Source organism: Coturnix japonica, chromosome 22 (assembly GCF_054131305.1).
Source record: "Coturnix japonica strain WE chromosome 22, WE-NBRP24, whole genome shotgun sequence".
Lineage (NCBI taxonomy): Eukaryota > Metazoa > Chordata > Aves > Galliformes > Phasianidae > Coturnix > Coturnix japonica.
Genome location: NC_140684.1, coordinates 3,503,364 through 3,529,366, shown reverse-complemented (window position 1 = coordinate 3,529,366; position 26,003 = coordinate 3,503,364). Strand labels below are relative to the sequence as shown.

The 26,003-nt window shown below is 46.4% G+C and overlaps 1 protein-coding gene across 6 annotated transcripts in view; it reads left to right on the top strand.

Moving 5' to 3' along the window:
• The window catches only part of MRM1 (mitochondrial rRNA methyltransferase 1), a 36,228-nt gene extending 10,847 nt beyond the window's left edge, over nucleotides 1–25,381 (top strand). Inside the window, exons 7-12 of one of the 6 annotated variants that reach the window (XR_014936373.1) lie at nucleotides 474–629; nucleotides 14,285–14,479; nucleotides 15,753–15,875; nucleotides 21,091–22,395; nucleotides 22,884–23,028; nucleotides 24,734–25,381. The gene's annotated coding sequence lies outside the window, so the exon portion shown is untranslated. Of the gene's footprint in view, nucleotides 1–473; nucleotides 630–738; nucleotides 868–2,380; nucleotides 2,545–14,284; nucleotides 14,480–15,752; nucleotides 15,876–21,090; nucleotides 22,396–22,883; nucleotides 23,991–24,733 lie in introns of those variants that run through there. The other 5 variants (XR_014936374.1, XR_014936372.1, XR_001558993.3 and 2 more) reach the window with 5 other exon arrangements.
• Nucleotides 25,382–26,003: the final 622 nt, after the last annotated feature.

Below are 26,003 nucleotides of genomic sequence, written 5' to 3'. Positions count from 1 at the left end.
TCGGCAGTGCTGGGCTGCGATGCGAAGCACTCCCAGTCCTGTGGCCAGACAGGGATGTTGCTCCCTTTTGTTATTGTTAGGGAAATCTGATGGTTTTTAAGGGATCTGCATATCACAGCCGAGCTTGCTGCCCTTTGGGGTGCTGCCCTTTGGGGTACTGCCCTGCTTGCAGGGACATCCATCAGCAGGACTTGGGCATGGCTGCTTCTCAGAGCTCAGACCTGTCCCATCCCATTTAGAGCCCATACATATCCAGGAGCTTCACCGGATAGTTAATTTTTCAGTTTCTTCCATGGGTGTGAAAGAGCGAGGGGTTTGTTTCTAATTACAGTTCTTGAAGATTTATACTTTAATTCAAATAGTTGAAAAGAAGCAGTTTCTGCGTAGGTTTTTTCACTGTCAGAATCTAAAACAGATTATTATGTAAATTTTCTTTTTTCCGATCCTAAATTCATTATAATATTCAATTTCAGGAAATGCTCTTGACCATCTGCTGCTGCTCTAAGAAACGAGTGTTTACTACCAGAAATGTCGGAGGTATCTGGGATAGATCACAGCAGAGTGTAAGGGCAAAGTGCAGCCACTTATGCAAAACTGTGCCACTGTCGCCTGGAACCTGGAGTTGGAAGGTATTGCTCCTCCCCAGCCCTGGCACACGCTTTTCCTGCCATTATTTAGCACCTGCATGACAATCAAAGATTCTTCTGACTCCACTTCATCTCACTCCCATACGTTTAGGAAACATTTCTTCTTTGAATGAGTGGTGAGGCATTGGAACAGGGAAGTGGTGGAGTCGTTGCCCCTGGAGGTGTTCCAGAACTGTTGGAGATGTGGCACTGAGGGGATGTGGTTGGTGGGCACGGTGGGGTGAGTTGGACTTGGGCTTGGGGGTCTTGGAGGATTTTTCCAACCTAAATTATTCTGTGGTTCTATGAGGGGATGGTGGTGATGGGTTAACAAAGCTGATCTTAATGGTCTTGTCCAACATCAGTGATTCTATGAAATATCAGAGTGTAGCGCATGCTGGAGGTTGGCTTTTGTTCCTTTCCTTCACACATGTACAAACCATGGAAGTGCTGTTTCTACAGCTGGAGCCCTTCCTTACTTCAGCATTCAGGGAGAGAGCCGATTCCCTCCTTTTCCCCCCTTTGGGGACATTTTTGCTCTCGTCTCATGCAGCTCAAGGGGGATGAGAAGGGCAGGACCCCATTCTGGGGAGCATTGCTGAGCCTCCACCCATGGGTGCTCCCCCTGCCCTGACCGTGTGCCCCCAGCATCCTTTATGTGTGTGCACCCAGCAGCTGTGAGCGAACCCGCGTTCGATTGCTGCAACCGCCTGGGGAATATTGCTCACTAATTATAGAAAACAGAAGACGTGCTCCCCTTCTCTTGATTTTTTTTTTCTCCTTTTTTTTTTTTTATAAACATTGTCTCCTCTCAACAGCTGAGTGTTTAATTAGTGTTGATTGCTGCTCACATGTTCGATAACTGCTCATCAGGCGGAGGTGTCCACTGATGCAGCGTGGCCTGGAGCGCGGAGCGGCGGAGGGTGCTGCTAATTAGGGATGCCATTTATTTTGGGAAGTCATGTGGACAGCGGCCTGACTTTTAGGTTAAGTTTCAAGGTTAAAGGGAAACACTGTGAAAAAAGGCCCGTAAGAGTGAGGAGCTCTGATGGCATTGCCATCAGCAGCATGGGGACACCCCATGGGTCAGCCCTGTATGTATTTATACACACGTATAGTGCATGTGTGCCTGCATATGTGTGTGTATATATATACATGTATGCAAAGCGCTCCCATTTAGAAGAGGAGAAAGAAGACCTCAAACATCACTGAGTTCCTAAGGGTGGATACTGATATGATCAGGATGACTTGGCACAAGTGGGTTCTTCTCTTCCACCAGGAGTATGTGCCTGTACCAGGTTTGCCCCGGTATTCACAGCAGGATGGAAACATTGAGGGATATAGGAACATCCCCTGCCGTGGGGATGTGGGAAATCCAAATGCCAGCATTGTGAGTGGGGCTGGGTGTTGCTGCATGGTGGTGCAAGCAAATGCCGGTCTGCTGCGTCTCCGTGCCTGTTATTTATTTATATGTTTATTTGCTGTGCCACCTGACAGCAGTGATGGAGCTGTCATGCTTTGGTGGCCATCAGCTCGTGATCTGGCACCTGTTCTCTGCGCTTTAATCTCTCCTCTCTGCTCACATAGAGTCTATACATAACCCCCAGCCAAACAAAACGTGAAGAAAAATCAAATCTAATTACAAGCCATTGATTTCTCTCCAAATTTGCTTCTAATACACTTTTTGACTACTCCTCGATTCCTTTTTTTTTATTTTTTTTCCCCCATTTTTCCCTTCCTTTCTCCTAACCCAGCTGCTCAGTCAGCAGCAGCCTCCTCCCGTGGCACCGGGAGGCTGCAGTCTGCAGCGTGCACAGGGAACCTTGGTGCAATAGGGAATACATGTTTGGACGCAGGGATTTTGCCATGGCCGAGCAATAGGGACGATTGTTGTGATGCACCTCATCTTAAAGGACAGGTAGGACTGTGCAGCTTTCCTGATGGCTTTTTCCCTTCCTTCTCACTGCTCTGGGTTCTTGTCTGTGTGCTGTTGGATGGGCTGGGGTGTTCGGGATGGGGCAGAATAGTGTGTGGCCAGGCAGTGGCATGTGTCACCACTCTGCTTTTTGTTACTGCTTGGCTTCATGTCACCCTTCAGCTCTGCGTCACCCTAGTGCAGTCTGGAAGGAAACCCTGAGGCTGTGTCACCGCCACCCATCCGTGGCCCTGGTGTCATTGGTGCAATGGTGATGTCCACCTCCAGCAGGAGCCCCAGGAACACTGAATTCCAAAAGGAGCATCGAGATGTATCGTGTGAGGTGGAATACATGAGCTGAAGACAGTTTGGTTGTGTTAATTATGGAAATCTAAAGATAATCTATATTTAATGTCAAATTTTTCTCAAATCTACTAAAGAATGAGGAGAATATATGCACATGATGACATTTAAATGAAGAACAAGGTGCAATTAAACTCCAAAACGTACAGTAGACTAATTGGGAGAGGATGACAAATATAGTTATCATCAGCAACTAATTAGGGACCTGCTTTAGCTTTCCCTGCTTGATTAATCTTGACTAGGTGATAATAAGTTGTGTGGGACCGGGTACCTTGCACAGTATTTGGTGGCAGGAGCTGGTTTATGGCTGGGGAGCACACGGGCTCATGTGGGGCATGTTGTGGTGGGGCATGAATGGGTTCTGAGCGATGGGGTGGTGTGGTTGGGAGCCCCACCCCACCTTGTTTTGAGGTTGGTGCTGAGGATACCTTGGTCACGGTACAGCTTCCATGTTGTTTTGGCATCTTGTGGGCATTGCCTTGGGGTTTGTGTGGATGGTGAACACCTTGATGTAAGTGTCCCATGAAGCTTTTCCCTGGTTCCATGTGGCTTTGGGGACAGAAGTGCCCCTGGGTGTGCCTGCTGAGCCATGTGGCACATGCCAACCCCGCTGACACCACCAAGATTTACACACTTATCTTTTTGCTTTGAAAGGTAAGAATAATAGTAAAATGTTAATGTGGCACTCTATGTATAATGCTGTACATAAAGGAGTGACATGATGTGAGAGACTGATAAATCATCGCCGCTTTCAGACACTCATCTGCACAGAGAGCGCAATGCATGGCTTCTCCTGGCGCAGGAGGGTGCTTGGGAGCCCACAGCATCTCCAGTACTCCTGGGAGCTGTTGTTGGAGCTGAGTTTTATGGCATGGGCTGCCTGTGTCCCTGTGCTGCTCAGAGTGAGATCTGTGCATCCTTGTGGTGTCAGTGTGCCAGCAAAGCAACACCACGTGCCATGGTGCGTTGTGGTTATGGGGAAGTCCGGGTACCTGATGGGTGATACGCTCAGCCCAGCCATCACTGTGCTGGGGGTGAACTTGGCTCAGTCACCATGGAAACAGTGTCTGGCCCCGGTGCTGCTCGCGTGTGCACAAGTCCCGTTGACCTCACTTAGAATTATTACCTTTGGCCAAATAAAATAATTTGTGTTAATAAAGAGACCATTTTCACTCGGCTTCCAAGCGAGCCTTCCCCAGAAGGCAGAGTGACTCCTTAATTACACTTTTACTGCAAGGTGATTAATGTTCAATATGTGATACTCCGTTTAAATAAGTCACTTATTAACACCTTTAATATGCTTTAATTTTATTTTTTTTTCCCCCTCTTTTTTCCTCCTCCCCACTTCCTGCAGCACAAGGTGGAGCTCTGTGTCTGGGCATGGCACCAATGGGCTGAGCCATAAAAAGCCCCAGAATGGGGAAAAACCCAACTGGTTGTGGTCATCAGCAGCAAGATTAGATGGGTGGTGTGCTGGGAAGGGATGGTGCTCCCCCTGGTTTTGGGGACTGGGAATACACATTGCTGCTGCTGTGCATCCCCAAAACTGCACCTGCATTGCTCTGAAAGTGCAGCCAATTCTCATTGCATTTCACCTGCACTGTTGAGCCAAAAAAAGGGTGTTTGGGTGCTGCTTCCTCAGTGTAGTGTGAGGGAAAAATGACCACAGATGTTTTGCATGTGAGTGTAGGGACTCATTTTCCACGTCCCCTTGTGGCCCTGTTGGTGCTTATAAAGAATGGAATTTCAGATAATGAAATGACTGCATACAGAGTTGGAAAGCTAAAAAGTAATTTTAATTTATCTCAGCTTCTTTTAGAAGTAGTTTATTTGTGTAGCAACAGCTGTGTTTAGGTATGTTATTATTCGTCATACAAAAGGCTGGATTAGCAGTAATAGCCCTTTCCAGATTACTTTGCTTTTCACACGTGTGACTTCTACAGGGTGTGCTCTGAACAAATCTCAGTGTGATTTGCAGTGCTTTGTGGTGATCGAGGCTGACATGTGGGAAAACTCATCTTAAGGAATAAATGCAAATCTTACATAATTGTGGGGCGCGCACAGGTTGGGGAGAAGCCACCCATGTTATTTCCAGACTCTGTGGAGAGATGCTCCAAGGGATGCTCTGAAGGATGCCCCAAGGCTGGCATTGTGCTCCTTCTGCAGCCCGTGCAGGTTTTGATACCCAGGGTTGTTTTCTTCTTCTTTCCTATGTGTCGGGGCAGAGTTAAGTAAAATCACAAAGAAACTGATGGATTCTAAGTGAGTTTGCTCTTTAATTTGTCAGAAATAACATCAGAGGAGGTGCTCGGGTGCTCCTGGTTATAAATGTGGCAGAGCTCCTCCTTGGAGCCCCCAGTTCCTTGCGTGCGCTGCAGGTAAGGAGAGCAGCAGCTCATACAGGTCAGAAATGCACATTAACTCCTTTATCTGTTTGATGCCTTCTGAGTGGAGTTGGATGTTTACTGTTGTATTGAAGGAATGGGATCTGACCCTTGTGTGATTTTGTTTTTGAGCACTCATCAGTAAGTGACGATAACAGTTCATTTAAGAGGATGTCTCTGTACAGCTCTGCAAGAGGGGACACCTATGGTTTCTTCTGGCTGTTTCCTCGGTGTCGAGCTGTCTCCTGGTCTGCTTCTAGTTTCCTTCTCCTCTGAGCAGTGCTCCCAAATCACTCCTCCTCCCACCCCCCACTCCCCCCGGCTTTTCTCCTTCCACTGCTGTGGCCGAAACTGAAATGAGAAATTTAGCAAAAAATAGAACAAATAGCAAAGCACAGCTATAAAGACAAACCAGCAGAGGCGTGCATGTGTGACTTACAGCCGTAGCCTGCTTTTATGGGGGTTACTTATTCTCCGTAAATTGATGAAGCTTAAAGGGGAGGCTAAACTTTTAGCCGATATATAGGTGGAAAGATATTAAATTCCCATATTAAAGATCATCATTAACCTGTTTGTTTTTTATGGGGCTAACAGTAAACACAATGGGCTGTGAACAGCGCTTTTAATTATTCCAATGAATATTCATAACGTACAGGACCTTGAGAGTAAATAAAGGCAAGAAATTATTCTGCAGAGCTTGATACATAGAAAGAGCCTGAAATTCATAGGGAGCAACATGAAACACACTCTGTGAACCTCTTGTCCTGCAGTTGCTCTGTAAGGAGGGGATGCAGCTCATGCTCAGCAACTTGTTGCAGAACCTCTGCTTGTGAGTTGGCATTGGGGGCTTCAGGGTAACTTTGTTCTTTAGAGTTCCTGATGCAGAGATGGAATCCTTGTTCCACACACAGGGATGTGTGTGCATTTCATGGGCATGAAGATGTGTGCAAAGGGATGGGGTGCCATGAAGGAAAGCGTGATTAGTGAATGAAGAGATTTGGTAACCTGTGGAATGGTAGCTTAAAATGACTTTATAGCTAGTTTCTGCCATCTGAGTGGTGTTGCGTGTATTGGTTGTATTTATAACTTAATAGCTTTTCTCAAATTTATTATACATTTTATGGCACTATATAGTTTTTCTGGGGTTTGTTAAGTGGGCGGAGGGCAGCATGTGGGGCACCAAGGTGGCACAAGGAGCCTGGCTGCTGTATGACTGTGGTGTATTGGGATCAGGCAGCCGTGCTGTGGTTTTCAGTGGGGCTGCAGCCCTCACTGCTGCGGTGCTGCTGTGCATTCCTGTACTATGGGTTTTGTGGTGGGCTGGGAGACTTGTCATGGTCTGAGCTGTGAAACCAGCCATTTCCTCCCACATGGAAGGAGATCCTGCTTGGAAAGTGAAGGTGCATTTTGACAGTTTGGGGTTTTGTTACCCACAAAATTCTGTCAAGTTCCCCTTGTTCTTTCACTGACCTCCAGCTGCCCCACAGCTTTGCTGCAGCCTCACTGCCTTTGGTTGGGCACTGCTGCATCTGGGGATGTGAAGTGTTGTAACTATGGGCACAGCAGCAGTGTGTATGTGTGGGTGAGCCCTTTCCTCGATGCTCAGTGCTGCCAGTGAAGCTGGGACACCAACGATGCAACCTCAGGGTTGAGTGGGAGATTCAGGCATCATTTCTTTGCTGATGGCAGCCCCAAATCCCACTCAGGGGAAAGTGGGAGAAGATGGGGTTGGGTTCCTACAGCGCCCAGCCCTCCCTGTGCCTCCCTCACCTGTTTTACCTCCACACCAACAGTGCGCTCCCCACCCCGACCGCCTTCATTATGGGCTGCTGGTCCGCCAGACCGCAATGCATTTATAATTTTTATTGTTATATCTTTTAATTTTATTTTGCTTTCCTTGCTGTCTTGGAGAAGGGAAGATAGGAGTCCATATTTATTACATTGCAAACGATCTACCTCTGCGAATGTATGTATCAGTTAATTTAATCTCAGCGGTTTTATTTAAACTGTTTTTCCTTCCTTTCTTTACTTCCCTCCTCCCATCCTCTCCCCCTCTTCCTCCTCCTCTTGGCACAAGGTGATCAGTTTGTTTAAAAAAAAAAAAAAAGAAAAGAAAAAGAAAGGATGGAAAGTAAAACTATCCCGTGCCTTTTATAATCGGCGCTGAAAAGGCTTTTTCTGGTTGCTACGGAATCGCGCTGCCTTTCACCGCTTCCGCCGTGTGCCTCCCGTGGCCCCCAGCCTGATTGACATTTACAAATTACCAAGCTGAGAGTGTTCAATCTTTGACCCGTGTGTTTCTATTCAGCAATGAGTGAGATTTGCAAGCATTTTGTCATATAATTACTGCAAATCCCTTGAAAATTTCCACAACAACGCCTAGATGAATGGTAATTTGTGCAGACAGCCGCTGATGCCTTTACAATGCACTAAGATGCAAAACAGTCCAATTTCTTTTATTTTATTTTTTGCCCGAAGATTTCTTGGGGGGGGTGGGGTGAAAAAATGTTGGTGCGTGTTGAGCGTGCTGTGAAATATTTGGATTGTTAGATTTATTTGCTTACACAGCCTATATTTGTGCTGATTTTATTGTATTGACTGTATGCATTTTTTTCCTCCCATTCTACAGTTTTATTGTGCGTTGGTCATATGCATACATCACCAGCATTGTTCTCCAGGAAATTTATTCCACCTTTCAGCGTGCTCTTGATAGGACTTATTGCATTACTAGTTAAGTGCTGAGATTTGCTACTACAAAGATCTGAAACAGCCCCTTGTAATGTTTATTTGCCAGCCCCAGCTGAGGTCATATGTTCTCATAGCACTTGGTGTGGCACGGCTGCATCTCACAGCCATTGCACTCCAATGGAGACTGGGATGGACCCAGCGCTGCCCCGGCACCGAGTGCCTGAAGGAGGGGATGACAACACCTGTTGAAATCATGTGCATTTATTTGTTATTGTGTGTGTTTATCTGTAATTGTTTGTATTTATTCACCTCTGTCGGTGTGATTGCCACGTATTGGCCAACACGCCCAACCACACCAGTGGTTCTGAGTCATTCAGATTGCTTTTTCAGAACTTCCCGCGTTGGTGCTACAGTGATGCATGCATGTACTTCAGTATATGTGAACATAGGTTGCATGTATGTTTGTGAACAGTATGCAGACCTACACAGAGGCTCTTGGTGCAGTGGAAGCTTCTCCTTTGCAAACCTGTGCTCACTCCCTGGTGTAAGAACCACAAGATGCATTTCGTTGGTGCTTGCTGAAAAGCAAGCATCCATACAAGAACTGAAATAACCAGGTTGCATTTTGGTTGTTGGTGCTTGTGTTGTTTTCCTCCTACCACAGGGATGGATGTATTGGCTCTGCTGTCCGTGCAATGTAAAATGCTGGGCTGGTGCTGCTGTTGTGGTGCCAGTTGCATGGTGCTGGGATGCTGGGCTCCCCAGTCCTTCCCATTATTATTTATTGGTGGTTTTCTTACAGAGTCAGCCCTGACTGCACAGCACCATTTTCCCTTTGCTGAGGGATTTCCTCTTTGCATGTGATTCTCGTGAGAAGCGCAGACTTTGTGCTTTGGGACTTGTGACTGTGTCAGTGTGCAGAGCCCGGTGTGTAGGAAGGAATTCTGGAGGTCACTCCATGTCACATCCCTGAACAGTTGGGGGCCCCCAGTATTATGGGGGTGTGTTGATGAAGGCGGGTGGCACTACCCCTGTCCTGTGTTGCTTCAGGGGCTTACCTTGCACTCCTGGAAAGACATTATAGTGGGGAAAAAAAGCCCTCAGAATAGAAAGAGTTTGTTTTCAAAGCATCTCTCCCAGCTCCGCTCGTCCTGAGTCGCTTTGGGTCACTGTGACTGATCGGAGGGAGAGTTCAGCAGCTGCAGCGCCTGAACAAACCGCTGCTGTCATTAGGCTGGAAATGTAATCTCTGCGGAAGGAGAGGCCATGGTAGACTTAGCAAGATCTGTTCACGTTATGGGAATTTAATGCACCTGGTAGAAACTAACTGCAGGTCATCAGTTTTTATTGGCGTAGTGCAGACATGCAGTGTGATGAACTGATCTGGCAAAGCATTAACAAAGATTTAAAAAAAAAAAGAAAAAAAAAAGAACATCATAGTAAAAAAAAAAATCCCAGATCTGTAGGGTTTTTTTGTCGTGGCCGTCCCTGAAATCACAGTGAATGTTGCTCTTCAGGTGCTCGGCTGTTCTTCCCCTGTAATTTCTGCTGCTGTGCTGCTGATGTAGATGCACTCTTACATGGAGTTCACAGATAAATTTTTGTCTGACGTGTATCTAGAACTTATATAGTCACCTACTAATTTAAACCAATTTGCCCTAGGTGATGGGTGAATACACTTGAAAATTAAATGGGTCTGATTTAAGCATCCCTTCTCTGAAGCCAAAGATTATATAATTAAATTAAAAGAAAATGTGTTTTATAATAAACTGTATTTCCTCTTGGCAAAATCCAATTTTGAAACAAGATTGTAATATCATATCGAAAAATGTTTTCCCATGGGTATTACCAGTCTATTTCATTTAATTGTTTTCACCCATCCTATGATGAGCTTTCAAAGTAGCAGAAGGAGCGCAGTTTTACAAAGAAGAAGGGGGAAAGGGACAGGGAGAGGGGAGGATGTCCTGCCAGCCATGGGCTGGTGATGCTTTGGGCTTGGCTGGTGGTGGAACCTGGTGCCACCAGGGCAGGAGAGCTGTTGGGTTCAGGGTGCCTGCAGCCAACTCTCAGCATCTCAGGTTTTCCTTCCCCAGCCATAGTTTGAGGAAACTCAATGAGCCACGTGTTAAAGGTTTTGCACTTAAACAGAAAATATTGAATGCTGTGGATCTGAGTGTGGATGAGCTCCTTCCCCAGTGCAGCTGTTGGTGTTAATGGTCGGGGTTGGATGATGCTGTGGTTTCCTTGGGGAAACAGGGAGGACTTTTCGTACTGGGGTTTGGTGTCCTGGCAAAGTGACAGCAGCAGGATGATGCAGTGGGAGCAGCCAGGTGGGATGCTCTCAGCTGACCATGGCCACAGATGGGACCACATGGTGCCACCCCACTTCTTTCTGTGTCCTGTCAAACAAATCCGCATCCCTGCTGAGCTGACATTCCTGAAGCCACTGGTTTCTCAACGCTGATCACATGCTGTGAGCTGGAGCCCCAAAATGAAGCCTTGCTTGCAGGCTTCCTGGCTGTGCTGTGTTCCGCGGCCTCGTTAAACCCTTCAGAGCCTTTATCAGGGACGGAAGCATTGACTTTCTGGGAGAATGTTGATTAAAGCAACAGCGAGTGGGAGCTGCAGGGCAGTACTGCCGGGCCCAGCCCAAGGAGCAGCACAGCACAGCGCAGCGATGTGATGAGCGCTGCTGCACCCGAACAGGTCGGGCTGTGCAGGAACGGGGACACAGGAGGGAGGAAATGCTTTCTGTGGTGTGCAACCGCCGTCAGCCATTTTAGGTTTCTGAATCCTATTTCCCTGGTGCTTCCAAGAGAAGCTTTTGGGGGAGTCCCCAGCTAAAACTCAAATTTGCATTTAAATGGAGTTTTTCTCTCTCTCTTTTTTTTTAATGAGCAGGATGCATGGGAGACTCAGACTATTAGGTTTCCTTGTGGGAGAGTGCAGAATTCTCTCACCTTTTACTTCCCACCCCCTCCCCAACCCCCTTTAATGCACACTTTAAATTAGACATTAAAAAAAGAGAATAGCGCGTCTTTAAGGAGGATATAATCATAAACAAATAAGTCTCGTTGCCCTTGCAGCAGAACTAATCTTCCCTCAGCTGAGCTGTGATATAGATCAGTAACAAGAGCCACGCGCAGGGGGTTCCTTTGAAATGCATAATACCTCCTCGTATAAATTGGAGTTGGTGTGATGGAGCTGTGAGATGACATATTGTGGCATGACCCCTCTCTACTGATTGTGGGTGAACCCTGCAAAGGTAAATCTAACACGGCGCACACATCAGACAATTTCATTTTCATCACCCAGGGACAAAAACATAGCAACAGAATCTTTTCAAATGATAATCTGCATGCTGGGCGGAATATTGTCCCTCCCTCCCTTTCCATTTCTCTCTCTCTCTCTTTTTTTTTTTTTTTTTTTTTTTTTTGCATGTTCAATTCATGATGTAGGTGAAAGGAATTATAAATTGCTTCCAAAGTTCATTCATTCTCTCCTTCTCGTTCTTCCCTTTCTTTTCCTCCTCCTTTTGCTTTTGTTCTCTTTTCCTCCCTACTTTCCCTCTCCACCGTGCTCCTGTCTGTTTTGTGGTGGGGTTGGTTTTTTTTCTTCCTCAAAAGGGAAAAGGAAACAGAGAAAGTTTGGCGTTGCGTACATGTAACTGATTCATTCTTCTCATCCCCTCAGGGATGTTCCAGTAATAATGATTTATAGGAGTGCAAAAATCTATGCTCTTGCTGTTACCAACTAATATCCCTCCTACCCTCCAAAAAGGGAGTTTTCCTGTGGAAAGATCTTTCTGTACAAACCCTTCTCCCTTGCTTCTCTCCACTCCCCCTTTGCCTTCCTGCACTGTTCCGTTCAAGTACTGGGAGCCATCAGCCCACATGCATCACGCCAGCCAGGAATAGGAATACATCGTCCTGCAAAACCCTGTCTCATCCAGAACTAGTCCCAGCTGACTGAAATGATGTTATAGATCTGTTCTTTGTTCTTCTCTACAATGGTTTTGTGTTGTGTGATATTTGCAGTCCCGTTTCCAAAGCGATGTGCTGTGTGGAGCCGGGGGGATGAAGGCACTGCTGGAACAGGGAGCCTGCACCGTATAATGGGACCTTGAGGTCTGGCAGCCTGGCACTGCCCCAGCAAGAGGGCTGAGAGCTGCCCAGGTTGGGGCCGTCGTATCATCACATCATCCCATCCCTGATGTAAAGTGACACAGCTATTGTGTGTGCAGGGAGCGACGCGGAGATGGGTTTGTCGGTTCCACCTAGCGTGATGGCCGTCTCCTCCTCGCCAAGGAGAGGAGCGAGATTGAAGGAGAAGAGGTCAGGAAGACCTGGTCATCCCCTGCCCTTCTCCCACACCGCTCCTTCCTCTGGATGAAAATGAGGCCTGACAGATTCTGTGCCACCTGGGACTGCCGGGATGCAGAAGGATGCTCATGAGAGTGGGGCCGGGTGGTGATGCTGACACCATGGTGACAGTGACAGGTTCCTTCATTAGAAGGAGGCTCTGCCGTGCCACCAGCCCTGCCTGGCATCCCATGGCTGCCGTGGAGCAGTGGCTGGGGAATGGCTTTGTGTCCCCCCACTGGCACGTGGGTGCTGAGGTGGAGCAGGTGTGATAGGCGCAAGGGCAGGGCAGAAATGCATGATGCTCCCATTTCACCACTGCTTCACCAGTCACACTGCCTCCCTTGGCCTATTTACTCTCTCAGGCATCTAGTTCTAAAAGTTATTAGCAGATTGCTGGTTTTCTATCAACCTCAGGCACCAGTCTCTCAATGACACCGTTGTGCTTTAATAAAATGCGTCTGATAATCCTCAGATAAAGGCTGAGGAGGTGGGAGAGAGGAGGGGCTCTCGCATGGATCCCTCCAAGGGGCGGGGGCTAGAAAAGGGTTAAACACTCATGTTTCTAAATGGCTGAACTACTGTATGTTGTAGTTTTCAACTGCAAATCATCTTTAATAGCAGACATCACGGGATGGCTCATTACATTAAGCTATTTTTCATGCTATCTCCTGTAATATCCTTTAATCCAATGCGTTTCAAATCACCTCAGGCTAAAATAAGAGACATAGCGATGTAATAGCCTAGTGTATTAGTGGGTTAATTGCCCTGTTGTACTCTCTAGTAGATATCTGTGGAATGAGTTCTATATTAATTGTAAATTGCTTAATACATTTAACTCCTTGAGCAGCTCTGCACTCTATCTGCGGTGGGCGACCAAAGTTTGGGTGCTGTCCCGGCTGCATCCCGCTGTGTGTCCATGGCCCCATGGCCATCCCCAGCGGGGCACCCACAGGTGCTGTGGGAGGAAGGTCTCAGTAAAACATCACATCTTAGTGCTATGTTGCTGTCGAAGAAGACGAATGAAGGGCTCTGCAGCGCTGTCTCAGGATGCGGCAGCGGTCACGGACGCACGCGGCGTTCGGTGTCTCACGTAATGTGCAGCTGCTAGTTCTCGAAAATGACTTCTGTAGCAATAGGCAGACGTGGCTGCAGATTTGCAGTCACTTTTCTGAAGATTGGAGCATAAGTGCTGGCGGGCTCGCAGAGGGTAATGCCACTAATTTCCCTGGATTGCTCCCAGCCAGTGCGGGTGGGATGGGAGGAGGAGCAGCCTGAGTGGAGGCTGAGCTGTGTGCAGGTGAGGCATTGCTTGCTCATCTTTTCAGGGACATTCTGGTTTCTATAAGTGCTGGCAAAAAAAAAAAAAAAAAAAAAGTTATTGCAAATTTAAAGGGAAGGTGCAGAAAAGCACTGTGCTATGGTAATTTGGGAGAAACTTTCCTAAAGTGCCACCTACTGCTTAAAACCAGCAGCAGGGTGGCAGGGATTTGAGCTGTACCTGAAAGCCACCACCACCAACCTGCCTGGCCCAGCTGTGCCACTCAGCACAGTGCCCACAGCATCCTCTGTGCCTGCTATCTAAGGGAGATATAATGCTTGTGAGGATGCAGTTCAGGGAGCCTTTTTGTAACACACAACTTCAGATGTATGCTTCAGTTCCAGTGCTTTTAACAGAGCAGCATTTTAGTGCTCTTCACAGCTGGAATGTTTAGTGGAGGAGAAGGTGGGCTTGGGGTGGGGGCTCAGCAGGGCTCTCCTGCCCACCTGCTGCATGCAAGGTTCTGTTTCCTGCTCATGCTGCTTGCAGAGCTTCATACATGATTACTTCGGGCTTATGCCCAAAAAGAAGCTTCCAGCCCTAATTAGAGAATGTACATACACAAGCCTCCTAGATGGAGACTTCCTTGGAAATGTGGCCCAAGTAATGCTATTTGTGCCTTGCAGGGTGCAGAGGAGCAATGAAATGGGCACCGTGTGCTGGGGAAGCTGGCAGTGGGTGAGGAAAGCTGCCTTATGCTCAGCAGATGTCAGCCGGAACTGACCCTGGGAATCAGCTCCTTGCTCAGTGCCCTCTGCCATGGAGGCAGCAAAGCAGAAGGCCACCTCATTGAAGTCCCCAGTAGGCAATTCTGCTGTAAGGTAACTGCACTGACTTCAGCAGAACCACTCCTGATCTGTACTCTGTGTGCAAGGAGGAGTCAAGCATGGGGTGATGCTCCAGCATCGCCTCACCTGTTAAGAAATCCTTCTGTTTGCGTGAATATTTTGGGCTTCAAGAAATAGCTACACTCTATTCCAAGACATAACATGAAGATATCTGAGACACAAGCTGGGTGAAATGTTCATAGCTTGAAGGGGAACCTTCCTGGGGAGCTGGTTGTTCTATGAAGGAAAGACACCCAGTGCTTAGAGAGCTGGAAAAAATCCATCGAGTAATTCTCTCTCTATAAAATAGGTGGTAATGCAATCTGAGCTTAATTTTGATGGCACACTGTACTTCATAACAGCGACAACACCTTAAAAAATGTAATGAAAGGGCCTGATTTATTACCGAAATAATCCATTCAGCATTCCAATAAATAAAGGGAGAAAATACAACCAATGTTTCGGGAGAAGGAAAGAAAAAAAAATAAGCGAGAGAAAAATTGCAGCGCGTAGCACTTTTCAGTGAGCGCATCCACAGGCTGTGCCACATGCCTTGGTTTTTTTAGCATTTATTTTTCAGACAAATATCGATTCGAAGCTAGATTTGCAGCTCAGGCCTGATGTCCGCTCCGCATTTACTTCTAAAACTCTGGCCGCGAGATGCAGCGGTACACGGAGTGGCTCTGGGCGGCCAGGAGGAGGAGAAGGGGAGGAGAAAACCCTTGTGCTCTGCCTTGCAAATATTTGGTTTTGAATATGCTCTCGTAGCTGTTATTATGTGCAAAGCAAACATGTTTTCTCTTCGTGCCAAATTTGTTTTAATAACACAGTGTTACTTCTGCAAATGTCAGCTGCAGCCTCGTTCCATTCTGGTGGCACTCGGCCCGGGGCGGAGGCTGGGTGTTTTATGCTCCCTCTCCATTGCTTCCATTAATCTGTTTAACATGCCGGCGGTGGCGATGACAGCAAAGGCAATGAAATCCCTGCATGGCAGTGCTGGTGCTGCTGTTCTGTATGCATGAGGAACCCAAGCTGCCCAAGGAGGGTGCTGCCTGTGCCCCAGATCCCCACACCCTGAAGAACCCCACAGCCCTGCCCAGCCTAATTGGCCTGTTTGTTTGGCAATAAGTGATTCCTGCCTGTTGCGGCCTGGATTGTTTTTCACACCATTAAATGAAGTTCTGCTGTATTGATCCCTGTTTTTCCAATTTGAAGCCTGAAAAGTGATGAAGACATTTTCTTGTTCTCTCATGTACTTTTCCCTCAGTTCATTTAGGTGAGCTGTCTTTAGTTCCTTGCTCCACTCGCTGTAATTGCTTCTTCAGAGTGATGCTACACCGCAGGCGTGGGGCTGCTGCCTGGCTGGCCTTCCATAGGCAGACCAAGGAAGGTGAGGCTGAAGTCATCAGCAGGTTGGTCACAAATGACATCTCTGTAGCGGTGCATTGCTGTCTGCTGCTGGAACCTCAGACAGCACCAGGGCTGAGAGCTGGACCACAGGACAGCTTCAGGCTGCTCAATATTTGACTTCAGAGCTGGAAGTACCACAGAATACTAATTTTCTTCAGGCACAAATGTTGTCCTCTTTACCTTCGTGAAGAATGACATTGTCTGGATGTTTGTGTGAGGTGTGCAGGTGGAATGCAGAGAGCTGGTGCCTTTTTGCTGGTGTCTGTGGGGACATTATTGTTCCCAGCAAGGAGAACATCAAGAAGAAATGTTCTTTTCCTGAGATATTTTGTAGTTGTGTGGATGGGAAGTGCTGAGAGCTGTGGGTTCGTGGTGCACGATCTGTCCTTTGTGCTCTTGGCATCTGCTATCGTGGAAATCCCTGCTCCTGAATAGCCTTGCAGAGCGCTATTACAATACCAAATAATCTGTGAAATAGACAAGAGACTGGGAAAGGAACGTGGTAGAAAAATGAGCTCGTGCCAATATATTTTTCCAAGAATAGTAAAAAATCCAGCGTGTGGTTTAAAAACATGGTGCCTTCTCTTCCCTGCAACTGTTAAATCCTCAGAAAGAGGGTAAAAATTAGCAGAGGGGGTAATTTTCAGTGATGGGAGATGTGTTTACCACCTGAGTGGTAGGAATGAGATCATGTGGGGGGTTTTTTGTTTCTATTTTAATTTATTGTAAACTACCTTATGACAATTGGTGATAAAAGAGCTGAGCCTTTCAAAAATCCATTCTAATAAAACACTGTATGACCTCATAGATATGCATAGGATTTAGAAATAACATGGATTTTAATGAAGGTACTTGAAAGGTATGGTGCCATATTGCAATTTTATGGAAGATCTTAGATTAATGAAATTAAACGTGAACTGCATTGTTTAGATGATGAACTTAAGGTCATATCTGCAGCATTTGAAAGAGAAACCTTGAGTGGAGGGTGTAGAATCATTGATTTAGACCCTGGTAGACAGCTGAATAGCAAGCATTGAAGCATGAAGGTAAATTCCCATATTTCATTGTTAGAAGGTTAGCTGGTGGCTGCCAGCTTTTCAGTGATAATCACCAACCAATTCCACCCTGTTTCAAAAAAGATTTTGCCTTTGTGTGCTAAGACACTTTTAAAAACCATTACTGTTCAAAGCAGGGGCACGCTGTTTAAAGAGAAGCTATTTCTGGAAAATATAGGATGGCAATGAGTTGATGCTGTCCTTGGATAGCGATGCTATTAAGTTCATTAGGATAATCGTCCATTTAAAATGCTTATAAGGAGAATTTAGACTGTTTGCTGAGGGTGTCAGACACCTCCTACTGCAAGTCATAGAATGGTAACTACCTGTCACCAGTAATTAGCTCTTTTGCTTCCTTAAGATGGCCTATAAGACAATGACCCTTTCAGATTTAAGTACTGTTTTCCTGCCCAGAAACACGGAGGCACACAGCACACACATGCACACACAGGGAATGGATGCATGCACGTGTGTTAAAATAATAGATGTGAATTTGTACAACAGGAAAATTGCAAGGAATGAAATCCTCAGGCCTAAGGAATAAGTGATAATGGAATGATACTGCCAATTACAGCTCGAGAACAGTGTTGTCACAGGGAACAGCTCATGTAGATGGAAGGATGAGGGGAGGAGAAAAGGTTCCCTTTTGACAGTTTGCCGTTCAAGCGAATTTGTCAAGGATGTTAAAATTAGATTTAACTGGGCCAGATCCTCAGATGACATAAATCAGCCCAGAGACTTCAAACCATGGGCTGGCCACACATTCCTCTTTGTTCTTTCTTCATCTTTATTATCTGCATCATAACACTGCCTTAAGGCTGCAATGATGCTTTAAGCCCCATTGTCTTAGGGCTGTACAGACACAGTAAGAGAAGGTACTGCCCTTCATTCCCCTGCTCTGGCAACTGTTTATCACTTAAAACATCCATGGGTTTTAGAAAACCTGACGTGTGTGGGAGATGAACACCTTGTCTCATCCAGGCTTTGAGCTGTGGGAACCTCTTTTCAGGGTGGGTGAGATGAGCTGCTTTGCACAACAGCAAGAGCAGTCGGGTTCCCTTTAGTGAGTGCTGTTGCATACCAGAGTGAGTACGTGGAGATGGGGGCAAACCCAGAGAGATGCTCACAGGTGGGAGTGGGGTGGGTGTCGTTCTGTGTGTGTTCTCCTGCAGTCTGAGTTTTTGGCAGGCTGAGCAAAACTGCCACATCAGGAATAGTGCCAGTAAGGAAATTAGAGAAGAAATAGTGTTCAATAATGGTCATAAATGCATTATGATCATTCCTTTCATTAGAAACTTCCTTGTTTTCTCCCTGGCGTACACCAGAAACAGCTTGTGTGTAATTTATTTGTGTGTGTTTGGGGAGAAGAGGCAAAGGGAATAAAATCTTAGTCATTAGACATTCAAAAAGGCAGCTGGGAGATGCAGGGATGTGATGCTTATGAAAATAAATGGCAGCCATGTGTCCAAACCCCCAGATCACGCTTGAAGGTCTTGTCCCTAGAAGTTATCTAACAGTCCATTCAGAATGGGCCACTGCCTCTCGCATATCCAGCATGCATCCAGGTGCAACTGGGCAGTAAGAGCAGCTTATGTGGGATCTGAGGGGCAGCTGCGTCCCACTCTTCTCTGCTGAGCTTTCTGCCATGTGCAGCTCTTGGCATCAGTCAGACTGGTCTCGCCATGCCCGGTTCTGTGGAGCTGGTTGGCCCAGCTTTTCACAGATCCGTAACTTTCCACTCTGTGCTAAATCTGCCAACAAATATTTTTTCATTTTATAAAGGACCTATTGGCATTGGCCACTTCAGAAATGCTGACCCATTAAGTCTAAACAGGCAAGTTAGGGCATGTGAAATATCAATTGATTATAAAACCCATATCAATTGACGTTTAGCAGCCCCACTAATGGAGAGGAGCTCATTACATAGCAGTTAACCCTCAACGCATATATATTAAATAATCAATTAGTATTTATTTAACATACAATCACCTCCCCATTAGAGCTAAATTAAAAGCCTCTTTATGGGGGCCTAGCAGAAAGCTCTGCAGTGTGCTAACCTGCAGCCAGAACGTGCATTAACAGCATGGATCTGTGTTACCTCCGCTGCCCTCAGGGTGCTTGAAGTGACAAACTGGAAGGAGGGTATTGAAGTTACACCTGGCTCTGGGAAGGGGAACTCTGCCCTGGGCTGGGATGGAGCAGAGGGAGGCACAGCTCACAATAGAACTTCCATAGGGCCTTGGCAAGAGCAAACAGCTCCTGCAACACAACGTGTTCTGCAGGCAGATCCTGCTCCTGGGAGAGGCCAGGCTAAGAGGGAGGGGAGGAAGAAGAGAAAGTCATAATTTCCCCTTTGAGGACAGATTGGAAAGGTGCTGCTTGTCCCAGGCTGAGCAGGGTGTGCTCTGTGTGTTTGGCACATCACTCAGCTGTGAAAAGGTGGCTGTAACACCACGCTGCCTCTTATAATCAGAATGTTCAATTAAAACTCATTCCAAATGGTACAAGGGGTGAGGCTACATAGTGAGAGGTGAGCCCAATTTCTCCAGAATTAAACATAGAGCCGAAAGAGCACCCACAGCTCCCGGGCTGGGGAGGGTGCTCACACTGGGGATGTGCAGTGGGTGCACCCAGAGATGTGGGACACAGAAGGGAAAGGCCTGAAAGTAAAGTATTTTCAAGGGTAAAAAAAAAAGTAAATACAAAAGAAAGGAGAGCAAGGAGAGATGTGGGCAGACAGAAACGCTGTATAGAAAGCAGAGGTGCCGCGGTTGGGTAATGGAAATAGGGCAAACTGGGGAGCTGGGAAAGGAGGAGAACTAAATTGCTTGAAATGAGTCTCTCCTGTGCTATGTCCTGAGCTGCTGTTTCCATCTGTGCGGAGCACTGAATATAAGCAAATGGATTTACACCAAACAGAGATAGGAGTAAGGGCCTGGGAAAGAAGAGTAAAGCACGGAGCAATTCTCTTTTCCTCGGAGCCTCAGTGAGTTTTATATTTGGGTCTAATAGGCCCCAAACCTATTTGGAGTTGAATTATATCACCCCTGCCCTATGCAATAATCTGTTTTCTGGTGGGGGAGAGCTGGGAAATCAAGCAGCTTCTCCAGAAGTCAATTTTGGTTCTCAAAATGGAGCCAGCTTGAGAGATAGTCATTGATCCACTTCTCAACTTGGAGCAAATTTCCATACAAATAATCAGATGCTCCCAGCTGCCAGAGTTTGTAATGCTGGGTGGGAGGGCTGGGAGAACTGGGTGTGAGCAGGCATGCTTGCTGCTTTGGGTTCCTCCTTTTTGCCATACAAAGTCTGAATTGGGAGTTGCACGGGGGATGGGGTGGGAGAGGATGCCTTGGCTGCCCTCTTAGCAAAAATAAATGAGCTAATGGAAGCAAGTTGTTTGGCCTCGTCCTCAGCTGATGGAAACTGGAGCTGCCCTATTAGCCTTAAAAAAACCTTGATCTATTTAGGCTCCTGAGAAAGTATCTGTGAATAACCCAGGGTATGCGGCTTGATCAGATGCTCTGGAAACTTGGGGAGCTCTGACAGCAGGGCAGCTGATTCCATTTATACACGTGTGAGGGGGTCTGTGCCCCCCAGCCCCTGGCTGCCCTGGAGGGAGAGCCCCAGTCCTTCTGCATCAGTGGCAGTGGAGTGGCAGAGGGTGCCAAGGGGTGCAGGGAGGACAGAGATGGGGTAGGACCAGACACGTAACCAGGGGTGTACTAGAGGGGGGACTTTGCTGAAGGGATAAGCAGAATTAAACAGGAGGAATGTGGCGATGCTGTATGAAGTGTAAGGGTAATAACAAACCTGATGGAAAAAATTACTTAAAACATTTTGGATCCATCCAGAGATCCAAATAGGATATTATTTAATTATTAGAACATTTAATTGTATTTCAGGCTACCTTCGCTTTTCATCTCTGCTGTGGACTAAAATGCAAGTATGTGTCAGTTCCTGCCCCCCAAACCTTGGGGAGGACTTTGGTGTGTGCTGCTCTACAGTAGAAAGAGACCTTCATGGTCTTTCCTCTCCAAGGACAGCACCGGTTGCCTGAGCAAGTGATGGTCACCTGTATTCACAGGTATATGATGTATTTTTAGCACCTGCAATAAATTACTGCTTCTTTCCTTACAGCTTCTGGAAACATTCCCAGTCCTTGGCTTATTCATCAAGATTGTTACAATTCTGCTGCCACGAAGAGGGAAGTATCTTGTTCTCCTGTTATTTATTAGCATTTGCTGTAGTGTGAGGGACCGTGATGGGGAGGGGAGCCCTGCTGTGAGGGGCTGCGAAATGACAGCAGCATCACAGGGTGTGAGCAATTCAAACAGCCACGTCAGGCAGAGAATTTGGGAGACAGATGTAAGACAAGCAAAGGAAAGATGTGGAAGATTCTTGAAGTACCTCAAAAGAAACGCAAATGAAACGTATTAAGGACGTGTCTGTGTGCAATCAAGGCCTGTTGGAGCTTCACATTGGAGATGTAGGAACTTCTTTATCTCATAGAAAGAGATAACAAGAGGGCTTTCTGAAAATGGGAGAAAACCACTGCAGGCCTGTTTCTGCCTAAAAGCCCAGTGGGACAGATCATGGAGTCTGAGGAGCAGGGAGTTGTGTGCTATTCTGTTAATAAAAAGCAGAAGGAAGTAGCAGAACAGAATCAGTGGAGCAAATCCAAAAGCAAATGCCCTATCAAACAGGCAAAAAAAAAAAAAAACACCTCACCAAACAAAAGCTGATGAATTTCCAAGGTAGAATTTGTTGGCAGACAGGCTGGGCTGATGTTTCCTAAAGCAACCACCTTAATCCCTCCATTCTGCAAAGGGAATGCCAAACAAAAGAAATCTGCTCAACATTTTCTATTAGCCTGAAATTTTGCCGTAGAGAAAATGATAACAAGGAAGGAATTTTCTTGGGAAAAAGAAGAGAAAAGGGAGCTGCGGAATTATTTTAGTCCAGATGTCTGCAGTGCTAAAAACGAGTTCTGGGGCAGGACAATAAACTCATACACAAATGTTAATTCTGCTTGCAGTCATCCAAGCAGTTCAGTCACCAAAGCCCATTCATGGTCTGTGTGCTTCCACACAGAGGGATGCTCCAAAAAACTTTGACAATCCCAATCTAAACACGTTTGTGTCCAACTTTCTAAAGGTCCTTCTGTGTGGCTGCAAAGAATAAGTAATTTCTATCTGCAACACGTTATGAAGTCCTCAGGAAGTAGGCACCAGGGCAGCGTAAAATGGTTATTTTAGCAGTATCTTCTCTTACAATTGCTTGTTCTCCATCTCCACAGAGGACAGCTGCAGTGATTTAAGCCCACCAGGCTGCGGAGTTGGTTCTGTTGTGAAGTGCCTGAGCTGCTGTGCAGGACTTGGCCATAAACTGCACAGCCCAAGGAAGATGTTGCTTGTTTTCTAGGACAGGATGAAATCACCCCATGTATGTCCTCTGTCTATTGCCTCTCCGGGCAGGGAAAACATAAATGCCTTTCCCATCATTTTATTTATTGCCTTTCTGTGTTTCTTGGGAAAAGAAAGGTTTTATTTTTTAGCACTTTTGTGTGTATGTGTGTATATGTGTGTATGTGTGCGTGTGTGTTTAGGAGGTTAAAAAAAATTTCTTGCTGTCAGCAAGTGATGTTACAAACCTGCTCTGACAAGGCTGGTTGTATATTTACAGTTGGTGAGAGCGAAGGCTTCATCAATCTTCACGCTTTGAAAGGGACAGGCCCGCTCCCATGAGCACCTGCTCCGGGAGAACAGCTGAACTGTGACTTTCCAGGGAGCTAGCTGTAAATTTTAGCCATTCCCCCCGCAGCCCACGCATGCTTGAGCTCTTTAACCTTCCCAGGCTGGCAGGAGTCCCAGCAATCAGTTTAGTGCAAAGACTGGGGTTCTTTTTAATTAACCTTTTGTTTCCCACTGCAGGTGTTTCGAAGTTTCTTAATGTTAAAAAGGAAGAGGAAAAAAGCTGTTTGCAGAGGTGCATCCACTCTCTTCCACTTTTGCTATGCTCCGTGATCAAATGGGTCCGGTCTTTCTCATGTTTCTGCTCCTCATTTGCCTCCTGCATGTAAGATTATACCAACATCTGCTCCGAACCTCTGTGGGCATCTACACAAAGTATTCCCATGAGTATATTTCAGTTCTAGTCCTGCAAGGTCACCCTTCCATCCTTTGTGAGGCACCTGCTTTTCCAACCCACCCTGCTTTCTCCAGGCAACGTTCTCCCGACGCCGGACTCCCTCAGTGGGTTGATGTTCTGTTTAATTAGTTTGGCCTCTCGCACCCGGCTGGGGGAAGTTTGATTAGAGACTCAGACAACACTTCTGTTCCTTCAGCCTCCGGTCCTCCCAAAACACACACCCGATGAAAGGAGAAAAAATGCCCTTTCCTGCAATTCCAGGCAGCCCGTTCTGCTTGGACCATCCACGCTGGTACAGCACACAAGGCTGGTGAGAAGTCAGAGCTTAGTAAATGTTGTGGTAGGGCACAGGGAAAGGGTTTACTTATGTTGTGCTTGGGAAGCGCTGCACTATTTTTATGCACTAGAACAGGTTGCCCAAGGAGGCTGTGGGTGCCCCATCCCTGCAGGCATTCAAGGCCAGGCTGGATGTGGCTCTGGGCAGCCTGGCCTGCTGGTTGGTGACCCTGCACATAGCAGGGGTTTGGAACTCGATGATCATTGTGATCCTTTTCAACCCAGGCCATTCTATGATTTTTTATCATAAGAGCACTTGGTTTCCTCCAGCACTTACCCTGTTAATAAAAGAATCTGTATCATTTAGTCTGGTTAAGCAGCAACAGTATTTGCTGCTTAAAGGCTTGCCCAGCTACCTAAACTCCAGACACCTCATTTCAGAAGGGAAATATTCCTGCACTGTAAGAAGAGAGTGCTGTTGTACTATTTGAGCACTAAAATCAGTCGAACAAGACTGTTGTATCTCTTAAGAAAATTCATATGTGGAAATTTATCACAAGGAAAAAATACACTTAAGCCCCACTTAAAATAATAAAATACATCTTTTAGAGAAAGTTTCAGACTTTTTTCTGGGTAAGAGGAGTAATGGTTTCTATAATTTAATAGGTGCTAAATTTGGTGAGGAGTGCCAGCAAATCCATTTCACATGGTGATATTTTATCTCCCCTGAAACGGTCATTTTCACAAATGCCTTTTTATTGGTTCCCTTGTCCCATGAAGCACCCAGGCTGGAGCTGGGGTGTGTACAGCAGTGGGAAGGAGTAAGGAAACCAGTCAATAACAGGGACACAAAACAGGGGCAGGAACTGCACGAGGGTTAAATGTGCTCCCTGTATATAGACAACATTTCTACTTTGACCCGCAGGGCTCTGGCTTTTTAGCTCTTGCTCTTGTAGGAGTTAAGGTGGATGCAACTATTAAAAACCAGAGATGACCCACATGGAACCGTGGGCGAGAATAGCACTGAAAAGACTGAAAATAAAACAACCAACAGCCCTCCCCTTCTGCAGTTTGTGGCCACTGTCACTGCAAATAAACTGAGGTTCAGGAAAGGGAATAGAGAATTTTTTGTGGTTAGGACACAGAAGTGGAAAGCTCAATGAGTTTTCAAATCAGAATAAAATGGAAAGAAGGGGAAATATGTAAGGGTTGGTTTAAGGAGGCAGTGCATGAATTCAAGTGTGATATGTCAGCCATGTTCACAACCAGCACAAGGTCTTTGCTGCCCACCCTTACATGTCATATACTTGTAATTGCCACATACTTGTAATTCTATTGTACTTTTTTTTTCCCCCAGTTCTTCCACCCTCTGAATTCTCCCATTGTAAGTGGGGAGTTTCCATGCCTGGGAGCTCCTGCAGCCCTGCCTGCGTGGAGGAACAAGGATGTACTAATATTGGGTCCTGAAGCTGCAAATGCCGAACGAACCAAGGAGTAAAAGAATTGACAAGACAAGCAGTGGTGGGAAATGGAGGGAAGACTGTGAAAAAGGTTATAATAAATAATAAGAAATGTTGCATGGGCCAAAGGAATAATAGATCAGCGATGGAAAGACTCTAAAAGCTGCTGAGGGTTATTTATTGATGGACATTGTTTTAAGAAAAGAAAAAAAATCAGTGACAGTTTTCCTTCGTGTTCATAAAGGCAGAGCAGGTGCCAGAATGAAAGATAAATTCCCTTTTGCATAAAGAAGAAATATTGAAGGAAACTGAGCAGAGGTGATGGAGAAATTAGAGCGTTGAAAGACCCTGAAAGCATGCGGTCCATGTCAGCATGTCAGAAAACCTCTCTCAGGATTTTCAGCTGAGTCAGCAGAAAGCAGGAAAAACTGTTGCGGGAAATGAGAACCTCTTTGAAGACCAGTAATGGAGAGGTTCCTGCAAGTGTCATGTCCGAAGGTCTGAGGAAAGCTTTCCAGGAATTAAAATTGGTGGTGTAGAAGGTACCTCGCGTGGCTGAGTGGCCGATGTGCATCGTAATCTGGGACTGCAGGAGAGAAATAGGAGAAGTTATGAGTGTAATTAAGGGAAACCATGATTGGAAGCTGGGCCAATAATGGGAGAAGAAAACTGACAGAGGGTTTCTGAGGAGTTTGTGCAAATAATGAGCCAGGGAGAGCCAAAAGATGCAACTTGTGCAGTAGCAGCAGTGTAATGCAGTCAAGAAGCGTAACATGGAGTGGAAGTGATGAGTATGGGACGTGGAAGTGCCTGGCGGAGCTCTGAGCTGGTGGTACACACACAGCTGTTGTGGGGATGCATTGGTTGGTTTCTGTTGCCCTTGCTATTGGGGGGGACGGGATGGGGGGAGAGGGGGGTCTGGTCTATGAGCACCAGGTGAGTGGTTACAGAGTGAATGTGAATGTAACTGGGGTCTGAAAGAGACACAAGAAAGGGAACAAACCCTGCAGGAGCTGAGAGTATCTGGCCTGCCTGGGGAACCTGCAGGGTGGGTCCACCCCAAGGCCAGCAGTTGTGCTTCTGCAGCATGTGCTATGGAGTTCTAATGAACAGCTCTCCAATCATCCTGCAGTAGGTGAGGGCAAATGAGACAGCTACTGTCAAACA